Source organism: Mixophyes fleayi, chromosome 1, assembly GCF_038048845.1.
Source record: "Mixophyes fleayi isolate aMixFle1 chromosome 1, aMixFle1.hap1, whole genome shotgun sequence".
NCBI classification, from domain to species: domain Eukaryota; kingdom Metazoa; phylum Chordata; class Amphibia; order Anura; family Limnodynastidae; genus Mixophyes; species Mixophyes fleayi.
The window spans coordinates 161738777-161760105 of NC_134402.1; positions in this window are offsets into that span (position 1 = coordinate 161738777).

The following is a 21329-nucleotide window of genomic DNA, read 5'->3' on the forward strand; positions in this document are numbered from 1 at the left end:
ATAACACAGTCAATGATGGCAATAGAGTCAGCAGATAGTACACTCCAGAGGAGAACCAACACAGTCAATGATGGCAATAGACTCAGCGGATAGTACACTCCAGAGGAGAACCAACACAGTCCAGCAAGGTATGCAATACACAGCACAGTCAATGGGAAGTATGCATACCGTGGTTCAGGAGAAGGCAGTCAGACAGGAGTGCAGAGATACCTGAAGGGCAGGAGGCCGGCAGGATCCAAAGTCCCTGGATGGGTGAAGCGGTGGTCTAGCAGGTGCAGCGCACAGGTAGGTAGACCAGCAGGGAACACAGGAAGGCGTGGAGAGCGGATCAGTAGTAGATGGATGAGTAGCGCTGAGAAGTAACAGCAGCGGGTCTCTGCGGGAACACGGAGGTAGCCAATAGCAACCAGTAGGTGCAGTAACGATGGGACACCGGAGCAGAGTTGAACTGGAACAGTTGGTCACGGAGAGTAGCGGGTAGCAATAGAGGCAGCAGACTCAAGGAAACACGGGAAAGTTGACAAGGGCTGAAGACTGAAGCGCACAGAGGCAGCGGATAGGAATCAGCCAAACAGTCACAATGAAACACAGACGGGTTGCAGGTTGAAGACTGTAGTGCACGGAGGCAGCGGATAGGAATCAGCTAGCAGTCACGATGATGAAACACAGACGAGTTGCAGGTTGAAGACTGTAGTGCACGGAGGCAGCGGATAGGAATCAGCCAAACAGTCACGATGATGAAACACAGACGAGTTGCAGGTTGAAGACTGTAGTGCACGGAGGCAGCGGATAGGAATCAGCTAGCAGTCACGATGATGAAACACAGACGAGTTGCAGGTTGAAGCCTGTAGTGCACGGAGGCAGCGGATAGGAATCAGCTGGCAGTCACAATCATGAACAGGTGAGTGGATGTGAATGAAAGACTGTAGTGCACGGAGGCAGCGGATAGGCATCAGCTAACAGTCCCAATGATACATGGTAGAGTTGAAGTGATTAGAAGACTGTAGTGCACGGAGGCAGCGGATAGGAATCAGCTCACAGTCACGATGATAGTAGATGGTAGAAGTGGTATGGGAACCACAGTAGTAGAAGTGGTTTGGAAACCACAGAGGTAGAAGTGGTTTGGAAACCACAGGGATCAGCTGGGCTGAATAAACGAGGAAACACAGGAACACCTTCAGAGACTCATGGCGAATGAGACTCCAAGATCAGGCAACGTGATGTTGACCACAGGTGCTTAATATAGGGAGGTTGCCTGATCTGCCAATTTAGTTAAAGGAACATACACTGGAGGTATGGAAAGGGCTGCGCATGCGCAGTCCCTCAGGATGGAGGACGGCCATGGTTCCTAAATGTCCGGGAAGAAGCACTCACAGTCCGGTGAGTGACAGTACCCCCCCTTTTAAAGGTGGGCACAGAACGCCTGGAACCGGGCTTGTCCGGATTTTTGGAATAAAACTTCTTCAGAAGGGCAGGAGCATTAAGATCTTCAGCTTTGATCCATGAACGCTCTTCAGGACCAAAGCCCTTCCAATGAACGAGGAAACGGAGGACTCCTCGCGAAATTTTTGCATCCAATACCTCAGTAATCTCGAAATCCTCCTCCTGATGAACTTGAACTGGCTGCGGTGCTGAGGGAGGAGTCGAGAAACGGTTGATGATGAGAGGTTTGAGCAAGGACACATGGAAGGCATTGGAGATCCGAAGATTCTTAGGAAGAAGAAGTTTAACACATACTGGATTGATAACTTGAATGATCCTATATGGACCAATAAAACGAGGGGCGAATTTCATAGATGGAACCTTCAAACGAATATTTTTGGTAGATAACCAGACACGATCTCCAATTTTTAGTGGTGGAATAGCCCGCCTCTTCTTATCTGCGAAAGACTTATATTTGTTAGATGTCTTCTTTAAACAGGTTTTGACCTGAGACCAGATATTTTTGAAGGTCTGACAAGCAGTCTCCACAGCAGGAACTTGGGTGGGCGGGAGGGCAGGAAATTCCGGAAAAGACGGATGGTGACCGTAGACCACAAAGAATGGAGTTTTGGATGATGACTCATGGTACATGTTGTTATGGGCGAATTCAGCCCAAGGGAGCAATTCTACCCAGTTGTCTTGGTTGGCTGAAGAGAACATCCTAATAAAGGTCTCAAGATCTTGATTGACTCGTTCCGTTTGTCCGTTAGATTGCGGATGGTAAGAAGATGAGAGTGCTAATCGTATGCCCAAGGTTTTACAAAGGGCCCGCCAGAATCTGGAAACGAATTGTACTCCTCTATCCGACACAATCTCAGACGGACATCCATGGATGCGGAAGATTTCTTTAATGAAATGTTCAGCCAGAGTAGACGAGGAAGGTAAACCGGACAGAGGGACGAAATGAGCCATCTTCGAAAATCTGTCTACCACTACCCAAATAGTATTGTGATTCTTACTTGGTGGCAAATCAGTAACGAAATCCATACTAATATGGGTCCAAGGCTTGGACGGAATGGGTAGTGGTCGCAGCAACCCTGCTGGAGTTCTGCGGGAGGATTTGAACTGAGAACATAAATCACAGGAAGCAACAAACTCTTTGACGTCTCTCCTCATTGAAGGCCACCAGTAACTACGAGAGAGAATCTCAAAGGTCTTGTGTTCACCGGCGTGTCCAGAAAAACGAGAGGCATGGAACCACGAAAGGATTTTCCTCCTCAGAGTAGGAGGCACAAGGGTCTTCCCAAATGGTAGCATTTTGGTGGATGAAGCAGCCAGAGAAATACATTTGGGGTCTAGAATAGCATGGTTGGGAACCTCTTCTACATCAGAGGACGTCACAAAAGCTCGAGATAGAGCGTCAGCTTTCTTGTTCTTAGCGGCTGGTTTGAAGGTTATAATTAATTCAAAACGGGAAAAGAAAAGAGACCATCTTGCTTGACGAGGGTTCAAGCATTGAGCAGACTGCAAATATGACAAGTTCTTATGATCCGTGAAGATCGTCACCGGATGGCGAGCTCCTTCCAACAAGTATCTCCATTCCTCTAATGCAGCTTTGATGGCCAGCAACTCCTTGTCCCCGATAGTATAATTTTTCTCTGCGGGCAGAAGACCCCGAGAGTAGAAGGCACAAGGATGTAATTTTTGTTGCTCCGAGCGTTGGGAGAGAATAGCTCCTAAGCCCACATTAGAGGCATCTACTTCTAGGAAGAAGGGGAGTGTCACATTAGGCTGTCGCAGAATGGGAGCAGACGAGAAGGACTCTTTGAGGATTTGAAAGGCTTGGAGAGCCTCAGATGACCATTGCTTAGTATTAGCACCTTTCCGAGTTAGGGCCACAATGGGAGATGCAATGGATGAAAAGTCTTGAATGAAGCGTCTATAGTAATTGGCAAAACCTAAAAAACGCTGGATGGCACGAAGAGTAGTTGGCTGAGGCCAATGTAGTACAGCATTTACTTTGTCTGGATCCATCTTCAGGCCAACTCCGGAAACTATATACCCCAAGAATGGAATCTGGGGTAACTCGAATGAACATTTCTCCAATTTACAGAACAACGAGTTCTTCCGTAGTCTGGAGAGGACCTCTGCCACATGTTGGTGATGAGAAGGCAGGTCCTGTGAGAAGATCAATATGTCGTCCAGGTAGACAATGACACATACATATAATAAGTCCCGAAAGATCTCATTGATGAAACCCTGGAAAACCGCGGGGGCATTACACAGCCCGAAGGGCATTACTAAATATTCGTAATGCCCATCTCTGGTGTTAAACGCGGTCTTCCATTCGTCACCGGAACGGATTCTAATTAAATTGTAGGCACCACGAAGATCCAACTTAGTAAATATCCGAGCTCCCTTGATGCGATCAAATAGCTCAGTGATCAGCGGAATGGGATACCGATTCTTGATAGTAATGGCATTGAGTCCACGAAAATCTATACAAGGGCGTAATGATCCATCCTTCTTTTTGACGAAGAAGAACCCAGCTCCAGCGGGAGAGGTGGAAGGTCGAATGAACCCACGCTGGAGATTCTCCTGTATGTACTCAGATGTGGCTTGAGTTTCAGGCAACGAGAGAGGATAGACCCGACCCCTGGGAGGAGTCTTGCCAGGTAGAAGGTCGATCGGACAATCCCAAGAACGATGAGGAGGAAGACGTTCAGACTGAGCTTTATCAAACACATCGGCATATGAAGCATACTGAGGAGGGAGTCCCGGGGAGGAAGATGAGATGGAAGATTGCTGTACTTTAAGAGGAATAACTTGAGAGAGGCAACGATGGTGACATTCAGACCCCCAAGACGTAACTTGAGGGGTGCGCCAGTCAATCTGGGGAGAGTGACACTGAAGCCATGGAAGGCCTAAGACAATCGGACTTGTCGTAACTGGAAGAATTAAAAACGAAATTTCTTCATGGTGTAGTACACCAATCTGAAGGGTTACTGGAGACGTACTCTGGGTGATGAGACCATTGATGAGGCGTGATCCATCTATAGCTGTCACAGTAATGGGTGTTTTTAAAGTGATCACTGGCAGGGACCCTAACTTCACCTCTCCAGAACTAGTTAGGGCCTGGCATTTCCCGATCTCTTAGGGCAAGAGCTGAGCATATGCGTGGAATCAGCACAATAGATACAGAGTCTATTCTTTACTCTTCGTTTCCTCTCCTCTGAAGATAATTTGGAACGTCCTATCTCCATGGGAATCGCAGAGGATGGAGCTGGACGAAATTGAGGGTTAGAACGAAGAGGTGCTTTGACAGCCGTTGTTTTCTCAGACTCTCTTTCACGAAATCTCATATCTACACGATGGCAAAGAGAGATCAAATCTTCTAGTGACGAAGGAAGTTCTTGGGTAGTCAGTACATCCTTAATTTTATCGGAAAGCCCCTGCCAGAAGGCGGCAACTAATGCTTCAGAGTTCCACTGAAGTTCAGAGGCTAAGATCCTAAATTGAATGACATACTGTCCTACTGTATGGGAGCCTTGTCGCAAACGAAGAATGCTGGAAGCAGCGGAGGTCACACGACCTGGTTCATCGAACACACTTCGGAACGTGGAAATGAATTTGGCACAATCTTGTAGAATTGGATCGTTTCTCTCCCACAGAGGGGAGGCCCAAGCCAAGGCTTGTCCAGAAAACAATGAGATAAGATAGGCCACTCTGGAACGATGGGTAGAAAAATTTTGAGGTTGAAGTTCAAAATGGACTGAACATTGGTTAAGGAAACCTCTACAAGTTTTGGGGTCCCCGTCATATTTTGACGGAGTAGGCAGGTGAAGCGTAGGAACTGTAGACACCTGGGATGGCACTGGGGAAACGGAGGAAAGCACAGGAGCTTCAACATTAGCTGTAACGGTCTGTCCAGATGTTCCTTGGGAGGTTAAAGATTGGTAACATTGAAGTAACAGCTGTTGGCGAGCATCCTGTTGCTCCACACGGCTGACCAGATGCTGCAGCATCTCTTTAGCGGTAGGTTCCGTATCTGGGTCTGTCATGGCCTGATCTTACTGTCACGGGCACTAGGAGTCTTTACCCAGGGATCACCAGGTGATAGGCTTACCAGAGCAGTATAGGTGGTAATATGGTACTCTGGTAGCAGGGTGATCACGGAACAGGAAATAGCAGATGATGAGATGCTCAGGAAAGTCTATGACTAGCAGCACTGGCAATATGGAAGTAGTAATACACGAGGAACTGTATGGACAAAGGACACGTGAAGGTAGTCAGTGGTCTGCGGTAGCAAGTTGTACCACTTATAGTGAGGAGGAATGTCCAACAGAAACGAGGAGGTGATGAGAGTCAGCGGTCTGCGGATAGCAAGTTGTACCGCTGTCTGAGTGAAGGAATGGAATCCAAGTGGAGGTATCCGGGGAGTCAGTGGTCTGCGTTAGCAAGTTGTACCACTGCTATGTGAGAGGATACTGGAACGGGTGAAACTGTAAACAGGAGTCAGTGGTCTGCCACTAGCAAGTTGTACCACTGAATATATATGTGAGGAGGTGCACGGGGAGAGACTGCAACACAATATATACACGGGCACCTTGACTTTGATCCACAGTAATATGCACAATATAAATGTATAAATGACTGAACAACACTGCCAATGTAGAAAGTCTCTTGAAGTAATCCAGCATGAGATAACACAGTCAATGATGGCAATAGAGTCAGCAGATAGTACACTCCAGAGGAGAACCAACACAGTCAATGATGGCAATAGACTCAGCGGATAGTACACTCCAGAGGAGAACCAACACAGTCCAGCAAGGTATGCAATACACAGCACAGTCAATGGGAAGTATGCATACCGTGGTTCAGGAGAAGGCAGTCAGACAGGAGTGCAGAGATACCTGAAGGGCAGGAGGCCGGCAGGATCCAAAGTCCCTGGATGGGTGAAGCGGTGGTCTAGCAGGTGCAGCGCACAGGTAGGTAGACCAGCAGGGAACACAGGAAGGCGTGGAGAGCGGATCAGTAGTAGATGGATGAGTAGCGCTGAGAAGTAACAGCAGCGGGTCTCTGCGGGAACACGGAGGTAGCCAATAGCAACCAGTAGGTGCAGTAACGATGGGACACCGGAGCAGAGTTGAACTGGAACAGTTGGTCACGGAGAGTAGCGGGTAGCAATAGAGGCAGCAGACTCAAGGAAACACGGGAAAGTTGACAAGGGCTGAAGACTGAAGCGCACAGAGGCAGCGGATAGGAATCAGCCAAACAGTCACGATGAAACACAGACGGGTTGCAGGTTGAAGACTGTAGTGCACGGAGGCAGCGGATAGGAATCAGCTAGCAGTCACGATGATGAAACACAGACGAGTTGCAGGTTGAAGACTGTAGTGCACGGAGGCAGCGGATAGGAATCAGCCAAACAGTCACGATGATGAAACACAGACGAGTTGCAGGTTGAAGCCTGTAGTGCACGGAGGCAGCGGATAGGAATCAGCTGGCAGTCACAATCATGAACAGGTGAGTGGATGTGAATGAAAGACTGTAGTGCACGGAGGCAGCGGATAGGCATCAGCTAACAGTCCCAATGATACATGGTAGAGTTGAAGTGATTAGAAGACTGTAGTGCACGGAGGCAGCGGATAGGAATCAGCTCACAGTCACGATGATAGTAGATGGTAGAAGTGGTATGGGAACCACAGTAGTAGAAGTGGTTTGGAAACCACAGAGGTAGAAGTGGTTTGGAAACCACAGGGATCAGCTGGGCTGAATAAACGAGGAAACACAGGAACACCTTCAGAGACTCATGGCGAATGAGACTCCAAGATCAGGCAACGTGATGTTGACCACAGGTGCTTAATATAGGGAGGTTGCCTGATCTGCCAATTTAGTTAAAGGAACATACACTGGAGGTATGGAAAGGGCTGCGCATGCGCAGTCCCTCAGGATGGAGGACGGCCACGGTTCCTAAATGTCCGGGAAGAAGCACTCACAGTCCGGTGAGTGACACTCCCTCTGTCTCCTGTTGCAAGGTGCCAGCCTCTGTCTCCTGTGCCGAGGTGCCAGCCTCTGTCTCCTGTGCCGAGGTGCCAGCCCCTGTCTCCTGTGCCGAGGTGCCAGCCTCTGTCTCCTGTGCCGAGGTGCCAGCCTCTGTCTCCTGTGCCGAGGTGCCAGCCTCTGTCTCCTGTGCCGAGGTGCCAGCCTCTGTCTCCTGTGCCGAGGTGCCAGCCTCTGTCTCCTGTGCCGAGGTCACATCATCTGCCTCCAGCTTGGAGCCTGCTGCCTCCGTGTCCGGTCCCGAGTCTCCTGCCACTGTGTCCGGTCCCGAGTTTCCTGCCTCTGTCTCCGGTTCCGAGTCTTCAGCCGCTGTCTCCAGTTCCGAGTCTTCAGCCGCTGTCTCTGTTCCTGAGCTACAGTCTTCTCCAGAGGGAGCCCTGCCCTTACAGTCTTCTCCAGAGGGGGTGCTGCCCTTACAGTCTGCTCCAATGGGGGCGCCGCCCTTACAGTCTGCTCCAATGGGGGCGCCGCCCTTACAGTCTTCTCCAGAGGGGGCGCCGCCCTTACAGTCTTCTCCAGAGGGGGCGCTGCCCTTACAGTCTTCTCCAGAGGGGGCGCTGCCCTTACAGTCTGCTCTAGAGGGGGTCCTGTCCCTCCAGTCTGCTCCAGAAGAGTTGCCAGTCCATGCGGTCCAGCCCGAGTTGCCAGTCCATGCGGTCCAGCCCGAGTTGCCAGTCCATGCGGTCCAGCCCGAGTTGCCAGTCCATGCGGTCCAGCCCGAGTTGCCAGTCCATGCGGTCCAGCCCGAGTTGCCAGTCCATGCGGTTCAGCCCGAGTTCCCACTTGGTGCTGTCTGCCCTCAGGCTTCTCAAAGTGCTGTCTGCCCTCAGGCTTCTCAAAGTGCTGTCTGCCCTCAGGCTTCTCAAAGTGCTGTCTGCCCTCAGGCTTCTCAAAGTGCTGTCTGCCCTCAGGCTTCTCAAAGTGCTGTCTGCCCTCAGGCTTCTCAAAGTGCTGTCTGCCCTCAGGCTTCTCAAAGTGCTGTCTGCCCCCAGGCTTCTCAAAGTGCTGTCCCCTCCAAGGCTTCTCACAGCGCTGTCCCCTCCAAGTCTGCCGCCCAGTCCGGGCCTGCTGCCAAGTCTGCCGCCAAGTCCGGGCCTGCTGCCAAGTCGTCTGCCAAGTCCGAGCCATCTGTTACCAAGGATGCCAAGTCTGAACAGTCACCTTTCTTTGAGGGGCATCCTTCCCAATTTAATGCCCTTATGAGGTTATTTGCTTCACAGATCCCCTCCACACCAAGCCTTGTTAGTAGCCCTAAGAGACAGGTATTATTCCTAATATCCTATTTTAGGGGAGAGGCATTAGATTTGGCAAACCCATTTATTGAGATGGATCACCCCATCTTATCGGACTTGCAGTCCTTTATCGAGGCAGTTCTCAGCAAATTTATAACACCTCCCGCTATGCCATCTTGCGGGGCCTCTGCATTGTCAGCTGTACCACCCATCTCACCTGGTCAAGAGCTACCTTTGTGTTCCACCCACTTGGTTCAGGTCTCAACTCCAAGGAAGTCCCGTAAAAGGGGAGGACGGAAAAAGAGAGGAAGGTCTACGGAGCTTGAACTGGCAGCTGGCATAGTCTCCTTTGCCCGTCCATCCATGGACGAGGACTTTTCTGCTAGGCCCCCAATTCTGGACTATGATTCCGATGAATTCAGACATTTTTGGTAATGTGGGCGTCTAGGAATCCGCCCTTAAAGGAGGGGGTACTGTAACGATCTGTATATAGCATACTGCTTTGCCTGGCAGTTCCTGCCTCCTGGACATTTGGACTTTACTATTTGTTCATTTTGTGTGTTTCTTTTCATATATTGCAACAGTACCTCTGATCACCAGAGGTGCTGCTATTGTGCCTTTTATGTTGCATTAGGGGTTAACCCGTTTTCCAATCATCCCATGCACCTGGGTGTGTCCTCATTTCCCATACATATACCTGTTACTCCCCAGCACACATGGCTGGTTATTGTTGTCCTATTCTGATGTCATATCCTGTGTTACCTGTGGATTCTTCCTCCTGCCTTGCTCCTCTGGTTCATGCTGCCTGGAATCTGTTCATATCCCTGCTTCCCTGCATTAGCTGTGTACCTGCTTGTTTCTGGACATTTATATTATTTCCTGCATCAGCCTACACCTGGTAATTACCACTACTCCTGACTACCTGTTATTTATACTTGTCTGCATATAAACACAGAGTGTTTTCACCATATTCGTGACTCCTAGCTGTACTTCTGTTTGTAACCGTGACACATGTGCTGTGCTGCTTTCCAAGGGTTGTTTGCAAGAAAACACCTATGGTGACACATAAAGACATGTAAGCTAAACCAAAAAGTGCAGTCTCTCTGTGCCTTTGCTCAGCCTGTTCCACTTGACATCAATGGTGGCTTTTGGGAGCTCTTGAGCGACATGATGCAAGATGACATTTTACTCGCAGTCAAAAATGACATGCATAATACAGATGGTGCAGCATCTCTTCAGCCAGGTTGGGTCAGATGTCGTCAAACACAAGTACATCCATCAGAAAACTACTGTTAGATGCCAGAAGAGCTACCTCTATGGAAAAGATTGAAAACTTTACCATTCCACTAAACTTTCTGCTATAACGATGAAAACGGTACATTAATGATACCCGCGCTGACACTGAAGGTCGGACATGGCTTGCAAAAGATATTGAGCATTGTGGAATGCTGAACAATGATGGAGGGCTGCACTGCTGCAGCAGAAAATGCATGCAACTTCAGGAACATCTATGAGGCAAGATGGAATGAGCTGATCTCATCAGCTACCTTGAAAACTTTGAAGGAGTGAAAGTGCCTCAACTACCTCAAGTACCTTTCACTGAAGATGTTAAAAAGATGCACTTGTATCATGATGAGAATCACAGAGCCATCACAAAAAAAACTGGGCATTGCTTGCAAAGTTCACCCCGGTTCAGATGATCTTATTAAATCGAAGAAGGGAAGGGGAAGTTGTTGGGAAGCTGTTGACTACCTTCTCTTCAAGAGATTCTATGTGCCTTCACAAAGATGTTGTCCTAGTGCTTTCTGAGCTTGAGAAAAAGCTCTGATGGCACTTCACCTGGTTTGAAATCCAGGGAAAATCAGGTAGTAAAGTACCAATCCTGCTGACATCAGCAATACAAAGCGCAAGGAAACTACTTGCAAAGAAGCGTGAAGAATGTGGAGCGGCTGCCGAAAATGGCTAGATGTTTGCCAGACCAGCTTTTGTCAGCCTCTCATTGCATATGCCTCTTTGGCTGAGAGTTTGGAGCTAAAAATTCCCAAACACTGTCTTCCATGAAGCTTTGGAAGCATGTTGCCACTCCTTCAGAAGTTCTCAACCTAAATGACATAGAATTGGATCAATTGGCACACTTCCTTGGGCATGACATTTGGGTGTACCAGCAGTATTACTGCCTCCCAGAAGGTACCTTCCAACTCGCCAAGATGTGGAACACTGGCTGAATTCAAAAGCAAGATTTTGGAAGAGATGGACATTTTTATCAAGGCAGTAAGTCTGAAATCTTGTATCTGATGTATGGTTTGACTTTTACCTCGGTCATTTACTTATCTGTTATTTTATAGAACCAGTCTAGCTACAGAAGGATGAGTCAGAGTATAAGCAACCCCCTGAAACAGTGAGACAAGTGGACATGCATTTGGTTGAAACCTGTCAATAGGGAATCAGTGTATGCATCCGGCAACATGGGTCCAATGCCTAGCCAAGACTTCCAAAGGTCTGATTTGGCAGATTCCCATGACTGTATCCTGTTTGATTAGCCATGGCTTTGTGTTGGTATATGCAAGTGTATGGATGTCCTCATACAGCTGGAATACATGAAACCTTCCCCACAAGGCAGTCCATATCAATTCTTTGATCTAAATCAAACTGAAAACTCAAGTGATAACTGCTGACAAACAGCTCCTAAACATACTCATATGATTGTCCTGTTGACAGGGCATTAGGAAAGGGTGTCCCTGTCTGCCAGGGATCCTGTATATGGTACCGTACAAGAGGTACCAGGGGACTTCAAGATCTGTTTTGGGGTCCAGGGAGAGTCAAGATCCAGAAGAACAAAGAGAGACCAGGTCCGACCAGAGGTTCAGGGGCAGTACAGCATTGTTTCAGATGTACCAAACCCTCGAGCCTGAACTTGTTTTGGTGTTCCCCAGTGCTTAATGCTCTGGTGTCCATGTCCTTAAGCCCATGGATGCTGAACACAGACTCTTTGCCTCTAGTAATCACTACAACCTGGACTTGTGTACTAACCAAACTTCTGATTATACAGTATACCAGACCCTTGGTTGTGACCCTGACAATGACTATAGATGTTTCCTGTGTATTAACCTTTGGCACTAAATCTTGCATGTTATAATATATCTTATGAGAGAAAGTGATCTCTTTACTTGGTGGTGATTTTCCAATATTAATTCAGTGTGGACTATAAATTTACTAAAATTACAAAAATCTGCAGTTGACCCCTTCATGGAGATATTCCTGAGTTGTTGCAGATTGCTAACAAAACTCTTTAAATCTTGTGCAGCCACTGTATAGAGCACTAGCTGTACTATTTGATTCCAGTATTAATTACACTTGATCTTGAACTTTCTTACACTGTTGGGACTAATCCTCTCTTCAGCCTTAGCATTTAACAGTGCTTATTGTCCAAGGGACCACTCTGAACCTTTTCTGTTGAACTTATCAACCCTTATTATTGCTCAAAGGATAGTATTTTTTGTTGTTAGAGCATTACCAGGTATTACAGAATCTGGTACTACCTACATCATTACTTTGTTTCAAATACTAGTCGTTATTGGGACTACAACTTTCATCCTCATTATCTGCTTTAACATCTGTAGTAGGTAGTAGAAAGAGACTTGTCATTATTCTTCAGTGTTATTATCTTTTTCATCACTGTTGTACAAATTTCCAACACTATATGTTGCTATCTTATCTTATTTAATTTCAGAGAGTTAGTTAAGGTCCAGAATATACTCTCAGCAGTTGTTAGCTTCTCCATTTCATCTAGGTCACCTGTATTGTGCCATATATAATTCAGGGTGTGCCTGTCAGGGGCAAACGCAAGTCTTCGGGAGGGGGGTTTCCAGAATTTGAAACAAAGTAAACAAGAACTTGCCATAATAAGCCTGCAACATACACCTTTCTTGTAGTAAAATTGTTTTACTGTACACAACAGTAAACAGTAGTGTAAGATGTTATCTAATAAAAAGACTGAGACTAACAATGTAAAGCTGGGTACACACTACACGGTTTTCGTCCAATAATCGGCTCAATCAGCCGGCATACGACCGACCGCTCATTCAAAAGTCGGGTCAGTGTGTGCAGTGACACGATGGTCGAAAGTCTGCCCAAATGGATGATTGTCGCCTCATTTGGTTGGTCGTACCGTTAAATATTTTCGTTCCAATCTCGTTTCCGTTGTTTAGTGTGTATAAACTTCCGACCGATCCACAACAGTGAGTACGAAATTACAGTCATTGCTCATGACAACATGGCTGTAAAAAGTCGCTAAAGGGCCGTCTGCTCTTCCCTTTATCGTCCTAAACAAGGCTAGTGTATATGCAGTCCATGGACCGAGCAATCGGACCATCGATCGCATGTAAGATCGCTCGGCATAAAAAGTTGGTTGAAATTTCTGTAGTGTGTACCCAGCTTTAGCCACTAAAAAGAGTGAGAATCACCACTGTTTGCCACCTGTCATGCCCTTTCCCTTATGCAGGTTAGGGTCTGGATACAGGGAAAGGTTAGGGTTTGTCTGGAAAGGAAGTTAGGGTATGGCTGCAGGGATAAGTTAGGGTCTGTCTGAACAGGATGTTAGGTATGGCTGCAGCTGGTGGTTAGGGTATGGCTACAGTGGAAGGTTAGGATTTGGCTGTAGAGGAAAGTTAGGGTCTTTCTTGAAAGATGGTTATGGCTACAATGAGAGGTTAGTGAGCTATTGAGTCATAATTAAAAACTGAAGAGCAATTCACCTGCAATCAAAATTTCTATGAATATTAAAATGGAAAGGCTGCAGATAAGATTCAGTAATCATTTAATATACTATATTTAAGAGGGCTTACAAGGAGAGATTCAGTTGAGAAAGGACAATTTGTAGATTGCGGAAGAAAAACCCAATATGAAAGTCTTAACTCACTGAGAGAAATATCCGCTAGCGTTCTAATAACTGATGCCATGCTTCAAGGGCCCCCTGTCCACTGCCTGGATACCTGGATCAGATCTCATCTCAGAGACGTGCTGGGGAGGAGTGACCAGGCAGTGAGGAAATGCCATTCAACTCAGTGCAGCCCGGACTATGGGCAACCGGAATCCCTCCTAAGAGTGTGCTTGTCCCCATAGGTGTTGTGTAGTGGTCAGGATGCACATAGAAGTACCAGCAGTAACATCAAACACATTTTATTCAGCATACACATCTCCTTACAACCGAAATAGCCAAGAAGTCATTTTCTATTCATAAGTGCTCAATGGTCTTTATCATATCACTCCCTAGTGCCATAACATTACTAAATCTAATTCTGACTAACATAACAGCATTTTACACACATAATTAGTGTAACATTAGCAATGCAAAGCAGTGTTTATAAGCAAAATAGTGTATCACTGTTTTGCTTATTTACACTGACTACCACTAGTGCCCAGGATATTGTTTGCTATTTCAAGGGCAAGATTGATAAGATCCGACTTGAAATGGTATTATCTCCCTTGACTAGCAATCGGCTAAATTCCTTCCCAGCACCCTCTGGCACCCTCTCTTCATTTGATCCTACCATGAAGAGGAAGTTTCTTCTCTCTTCTTATCTTCCTACTCTTCCTACTCTACCTCTTGTCCTCTCAATCCCAAACCTTCACAAATTGGTAGGTCCATGTCTTATTTCATCTCCAACTAAAATATGCAATCTCTCTCTCTCTCTCTCTATTAATATCTTTCCATCACTATTCAAGCACGTAGTGATTGCTCCTGTTCTGAAAAAACAAAATTCTGACACCCCCATCTCTCAGCTCCCATGCCCATTTAAAGTTCTTAAGTGAATTGCCTACACTTCCCTCACACGCTTCCTTTCTGCAAACAACCTATTGAATCCTCTTCAGTCAGGCTTTCACACTTCACAGAGACTGCACTGACAATGGCTGTCAATGATTTGATCACACCTGAAACTAAAGGCCATTACTCTCTTCTAATTCTCCTGGATCTCTCTGCTGCATTTGACACTGTTGACCACTCTCTCCTCATACAAACGCTACAATCCCTAGATCTTGAAGGAACTGTCCTATCCTGGTTCTCATCCTACCTATCTAATCGCTCTTTGAGTGTTGATTTCTCTGAAACAACTTCCACTCCATTTTCTTTATCAGTTGTAGTACTACAAGGCTCAGTGCTAAGTCCTCTGCTATTCTCTGTCTACATTACTTCTCTTGGAAAACTAATAAGCTCATTTTGATTTTAGTATCATCTCTCTGCAGATAATACACAAATCCATCTATCCTCTCCTGATCTCATACCATCTGTGTTGTCTCGTGTTACTGACTGTCTTTCTTCCATTTCTTCTTCTATCTCCTTTCGCCAGCTCAAACTCAATCTTTCAAAAACTGAATTAATAATCATCATCATCATTTATTTATATATAGCGACCATATTCCGTAGCGTTTTAATAATATTCCCTCCCAACAACAAAAGCTTCCTGCCGGACATTTTCATTTCTGTTGACAACATGACCATAAATCCTATCCCACAAGCTTGCTGCCTATGTGTAATACTTGACTCACAACTATCCTTTGTTCCTCACATCAACTCTATATTTACATCATGCTGCATACATCTAAAAAACATTTACAGAATACGTACATATCTCACACAAGACACTGCAAAAACTTGAATTCATGGACTCATCATCTCCCGCATCGTCTATGTGACATCAAAAAAGAGTGGTAGGGGTTAAAAACAGGAGGGACTTGTGTGCTAACTATTGTTCAAGCAACTCTTTAACCCAGACTGGATGGCACGGCACAGAAGATGGGAGAGCACTTATGTCATGCTCTACTTTCAAATTCTGCTGGTGCAGAGTGTGTGTAAAACAGTCACATTAGCTTGTAAGCAACCACATACAGGAATGTAATTTCTCAAGTAACTCACCAAACACATTCTAAGTTCAGTCAGTGGTGTGTCAGCAAAGTAGACAGATTTGGGTAATATGGAAACTGCTGAACCAGTGTCTAGCATTAATTCAATAGCCTGTGGCTGTCCTCCCAATGTAGTTTCAAACCATACAGTGCGCAATATTTTAACATCAGTGCATGACTTTTTACACTTAACACAGCATCCTTAGGTGTAGAAACTTCATATTCTTTAGACGGAGTACTCTGACACACTTTGGGCATCCAGTTAAATCTGCAGTGTGATATCTTGATCCACAATTTTCTTTGTGGGTTTCGAGGTTACTGATGTTGTGCTGTTTCTTCATAGCATTTTGGTAGGGGTTCTTGTACTTCTGTATCCCAGGCCAGTACAGGATGTATGGCTGGCATGGTGCACGCAGTCCCTATTGGCCTATCATTTTTGCATCTGTAAAAGCTGATTTTATCTGGCTACCAATAGTAACAGCCTTCTTTAGTGTCAGACCTGTTTTCAGCAGCAACCAATCTCTTATTTACAAGCTGGCTTTGAATCATTTCATGCATCATGTTACCAAATTCACAAGTAACCATCATTTCCCTCAAGGTAGCATTATACTGTTCTGTAGATTCACCACTTTTTCTGGTTAAGCTGGCAGAACTTATACCATTCAGCTTAGTGATCGAAGTGGAAATTTATAAGTGATGGTATGGAAATTTAGAAGTCATGAAATGAAAAATGAGGAATGGAATGTGATTTTGGTTTAAAATGAAGGTGATTTTTATTGATAAAAAAAAACAACTGAATACAATGGAACAACCATAATCAGTTCATATTACAATAAATACTAATTGGGTACCTCCCTAAAATATCAATAATAGGGGGGCATGGTCTTGCAGCCATCCAAGATAGACGTGCTTCTTTGGTGCTTCTCACGGAGATAGCAGAAAACTCCCTTAATTGGTGTCTTATGGCCATCTTAATTGTCTATACTGGTCACCGCATTTGTAGAGTGCACTGTTAACTTACTAACCTGCTTATCGAGCCAGACACAACAGCATGAGTTCGTAACCTCCCTACTGGTGCCAGAGAAGTGCCGTGATCCCCCACCCACAGTGGTGTGTGTGACGCTGATGAGGTTGACGTACCTCTGGGTCAGTTCTCGGCTGAAGGTCCCACTACTTGGCCTGGACTGACCCCGGCCGTTCTTGACCGCAAGTCGCGGGCGCCATTACCGGCTTCATTTCCGTTGGTTCACCTTGCGAAGTGCCTGCTGGGAACAGACCCAAGATTTGGCTGACAGCGGGGAACAGAAACCGCTCGGACCCCTCATCTGCGCTGACTACCCTAACAGCAAGCGGGAGACAGCCTTCTACCCCCCGCCTGTCACACACATATTGTGACCGGGACTTCCTAGCGCATCCCCACGTGTGTGTCCCTGGAGCTTCTGCAGCCCACCAGCAACCTCTTGGGCGTTATTTAGTGCTTCCACTCTTAACCCGGTTCACGTGACTAAATAATGGAGGTTCTCCCTACATGTGCCAAGAAGCCCTAATACACCTCACTGTGCCCCACCACCTCGGCTAATTCCCAGTCACTTGTTTCTCAGGGAGGAGCGTTAATCTGGACTGAGCACACTCCGCCCCATTACTTTTTGTTCAGCTCTGGCTCTATTGGGTGGACACAGGACCCCATGCATCCATTAACCAGCAATTGATCCGGTCTTACATTGGTGACCACTGCGAGTGGACTGTGTGCAGTCTGCTTCAGAGAGAGCCCACAGGTGAGCAGCCTACTATAAATCTGCATTAATCCATACTAATTTGGGGCTATAGGTCACCCACCTTGGCCTTTTACTCACTATTTGCTGCAGGACTTGCGAAGTTATACTTACCTGCCCTGGTCGGTCAAATCAACACCTCCAGTGTTCATGCTGTAAACGTCTTGTTCCACCTGCAGGTGTCTGCTGCCACCTAGTGGTCACACGATTTATTGCAATGTAACAGTTTTGGGTCAGTTGCTGAGTAAGAGAGAACTCAGCTCCAGTTAATATATCCATATAATATACACGATGCACTGACCACCACCCGCATGTATCCTATCCTGCCTGACCGAGCACGGCTAGTTCATAGGATCAAGTCTTAAGTTATGTCTGTATGATTCCGTTGAAGGTTCATTCTGAAACTAAGTATGCCCGTTATCTGCAGTACTACAGACCATCGTTGGGATATCTCATTCTACTTCATCTTCACACTTCTACTTGGATAAAGCAGTTCATCTGCCAGCTATTCTCATATACCTAGGTGACCTGACAATTCACCCATATGGCTCCCAAAAGGATCAAAAAGATTAAAAAGCTCAACCCGTCTAACGCAACCTTGCAGCTCCCCTTCTTTAAACAAAATAAGCAGCAAGCTTTGTCCCCCTCCAGGGAAACGGGGAGTGGACGGGGAAACGATCCTAAGCAGCTTGACATTGCTGTGATATCTACTCCACCTCCAGGGTCTTCTACCCACGTCATCGACCCTGAGGCCCCAATTTCCTTTAACTCAATGCAAACTCTGTTAGCCACCTTAAAAGCCGACTTATCAGTGGAGTTGAGAGCCTCCATGAAAGCCATCCAATCAGAGGTTGTGACACTGGGCTCCAGGATGGTTCATCTTGAGAATAAATCGGAGGAACTAGTCTCTTCGCACAATGAACTTATTACATCTCATAAACAACTTGAATCAGAAGTCATCACCTTAAGAGATAAGTTGGCGGATAAGGAAGACAGATCACGTCGTAATAACCTCAAAATACTGGGAATACCTGATCGGATTCCAAACGTAGATTTACTATACTTTGCCACCAACTTTTTCCAGAAACTTCTCCCTTCGGCTTCCGCACAAGACTTACTCATTGATCGCATACACCGTCTCCCTAAAAATAAGAGGGCACCGGACACCATTCCCAGAGATACCTTATTATGCGTTAATTTCTTCCATATTAAGGAACGCATTATGCGGCCAACCAGGGAAGCGGAAGGCACAGATCTCCTTCAAGACATTCAAGTGTTTCCGGATATTTCCCAACACACGGTGGCGAAGATAAGGGCTTTTCAAACAGTTACAAGATCCTTAAGAAGTAATGATATATTTTACAGATGGGGGTTCCCAGTGAAATTACTGGTCCACAGACACAACGTGCTGCATATCATAAACTCACTTGAAGAAGGGACAAAGCTCTTAGCGTCCTGGAACCTCCCGGTATCTCAGACTGACCCCAAAGTCAGAACCCATATTTCTAATGACTGGTCTACTCAGGGGGGATAGGGACGCGGGAATCTCCAGTTCGTGATGTGCCTCCTAGCTCAACCTAAGATCTCTCTCCTATAGGTCAAGACTCAAGAATGTCTTCCTCTCCAAATGTTGGAGGCAGCTGGGAGTCGGATTTCCGCTACGAATTGTCCTCAGATCCACATATCTAGTCCAACACACAGATACATTGACTTTATGAACTTCAGTGGCTAATCTCTAGTGGAGGGATGATCCTGTGCTCATTCACTCTTCGGACAAGGTTCTACTTGATCTGTCTCTGCTTTCATCTGTATTATGTTTACTTTCTACAGTGTTATTAGAGAGAGTTATAATTGAATGTAGAGATAGTTTCTTCATTGTTCTTCAATGGTTGATTGATATTTGTTTCTCCCCCTGGGGTATAGATCTACCTGTCTGCCTCACATATGGGAGAGGAGAATAGATAGGTTCTTATATAAATAACCTTCCTTTTGTTAATCTATCACATGTTATCTCCTCCTGACTAGGGAGTTTGGAAAAGATTTTTACATCTGTCTATTATGCTATGTATATTCTGCGATTGAATCGTTGACATGTGCTCTTTAATAAGTACTTGATTTTAGATATGTTTAAGGTATGCATGCGGGTGGTGGTCAAGTTTGTGATTTGCCGGTATTTCCCCTCTCCAGCAAAAATGTTAATCCTATATTTGGGATTATTTTTGTTTCCCCACCCTCAGAGGGGATATTTAACCCCCCTCTTTTGCCCCACCCTTACCTTTTGGAACACAATGCCTGATAATAACTACATTAACTCCATTATGTGGCCAGGTGAACTTCGACTCGAGCCTCCCATGGCGCTTCCTAATTGCAGCGCCTCCAATTCATTCCTCTAATTGATGGTTACCTTCTTGTCACAGAACGCTAGAGGGCTTAATTCCCCTGCCAAACGGAGGTTGGCGTTAACCTCATTCAACAAAGCCAAAGCCGACGTTATAGCAATCCAGGAAACTCACTTTGCAGCTAAAGCCCCACCCACCTTTAGAGACCATCGTTTCCCCATATGTTATACCGCAAATGAGCCCCACAAAAAATGCGGAGTGGCCATATTATTTAGCTCTAAATGTTCATTTAACCTTTCTACAACAGTGGTGGATAAGTTGGGTAGGTACCTCATAGTTATAGGCCAACTAGATGGGAAATGGATAACCCTGGTGTCACTTTACATCCAGGCAACTTCACTTTTTGAAAAATACCTTAGCCCTGATTGAAAAGGTTAAAAGAGACAGTCTGGTTATAATGGGCGATTTTAACTTAGTAATAGACCCTAAAATAGACAGATCTCTTAGATAGGATCTAAACAGTCGCAGTCCCCTACTACCCCTGACATGGCCCCTGGTAGGCTTTTGGATGAATTTGGATTATATGATGTCTGGAGAACAGCAAATCCTAAGGATAGAGACTACACTTACTTTTCCACAGTACACAATACTTACTCTAGAATTGATCTCATCCTCTCAGACAAATGGACTCTACAAAATACCCATAAAACACAGATTTTCCCCATGTCATGGTCATGGAGATCCAACAGAACACCCTTTACGTTACGCCCATGGCGTCTGCCAGAACATTTGTTACTTTCGGTTGAGGCAAAATTAGAGATAGCGGATGCCATTCACTCCTTTACACAAACCAATGACCCAGCCGATACTTGTTTTTACGTACTGGTGCGCCCTTAAGGTGGTAGTTCGGGGTAAGATCATACAGATAGCCTCTAGATTACATAGGGCGAACATGCACCTACAGACTGAACTGGAAGCAAAGCTTAAACTCTTAGACACCCAGAACAAAACACACCCGTCTAAAACACTGAATCTAGAGAGATCACGGGTCAAAGCTCTATCTAAACTGCGCCAAAAATACTTTGTAGCGGAGAATAGAGCGAGAGTTTACTAGCTCGTAAACTTTGGGGACAGCAGGCCCGAAATCATATTAGAGCCATCACAACCCCCAAGGGCGCTAAGATTACTGATCCAAAAACTATTACAGACTCCTTTGCGGCCTTCTACACAGGCCTGTATAATCTACGTAATGACCCCTCTACTTACCAGTCAACAGAACACGACATTGCTATCTTTTTCGAAGGTCTACCCCTTCCAGCTATATCCCCCTCTCCTAGGGAAGAATTGAATGCCCCCTGGTCCTCAGAAGAAATCGATAGGGTCATTAAACAACTTCCTAATAATAAGGCACCTGGCCCGGATGGATATAGTAATGCATTTTTTACCACATTTCAAGATGTGCTGTCATCTATCCTTCTCCAATTGTACGAGGCCGGAACTCATTTTGGCTCCTTCCCATCCGAGATGTTAGAGTCCCATATTGTGGTCATCCCCAACTGGGAAAGGACCCTACTGATTGTAAGAATTATCGCCTCATAGTC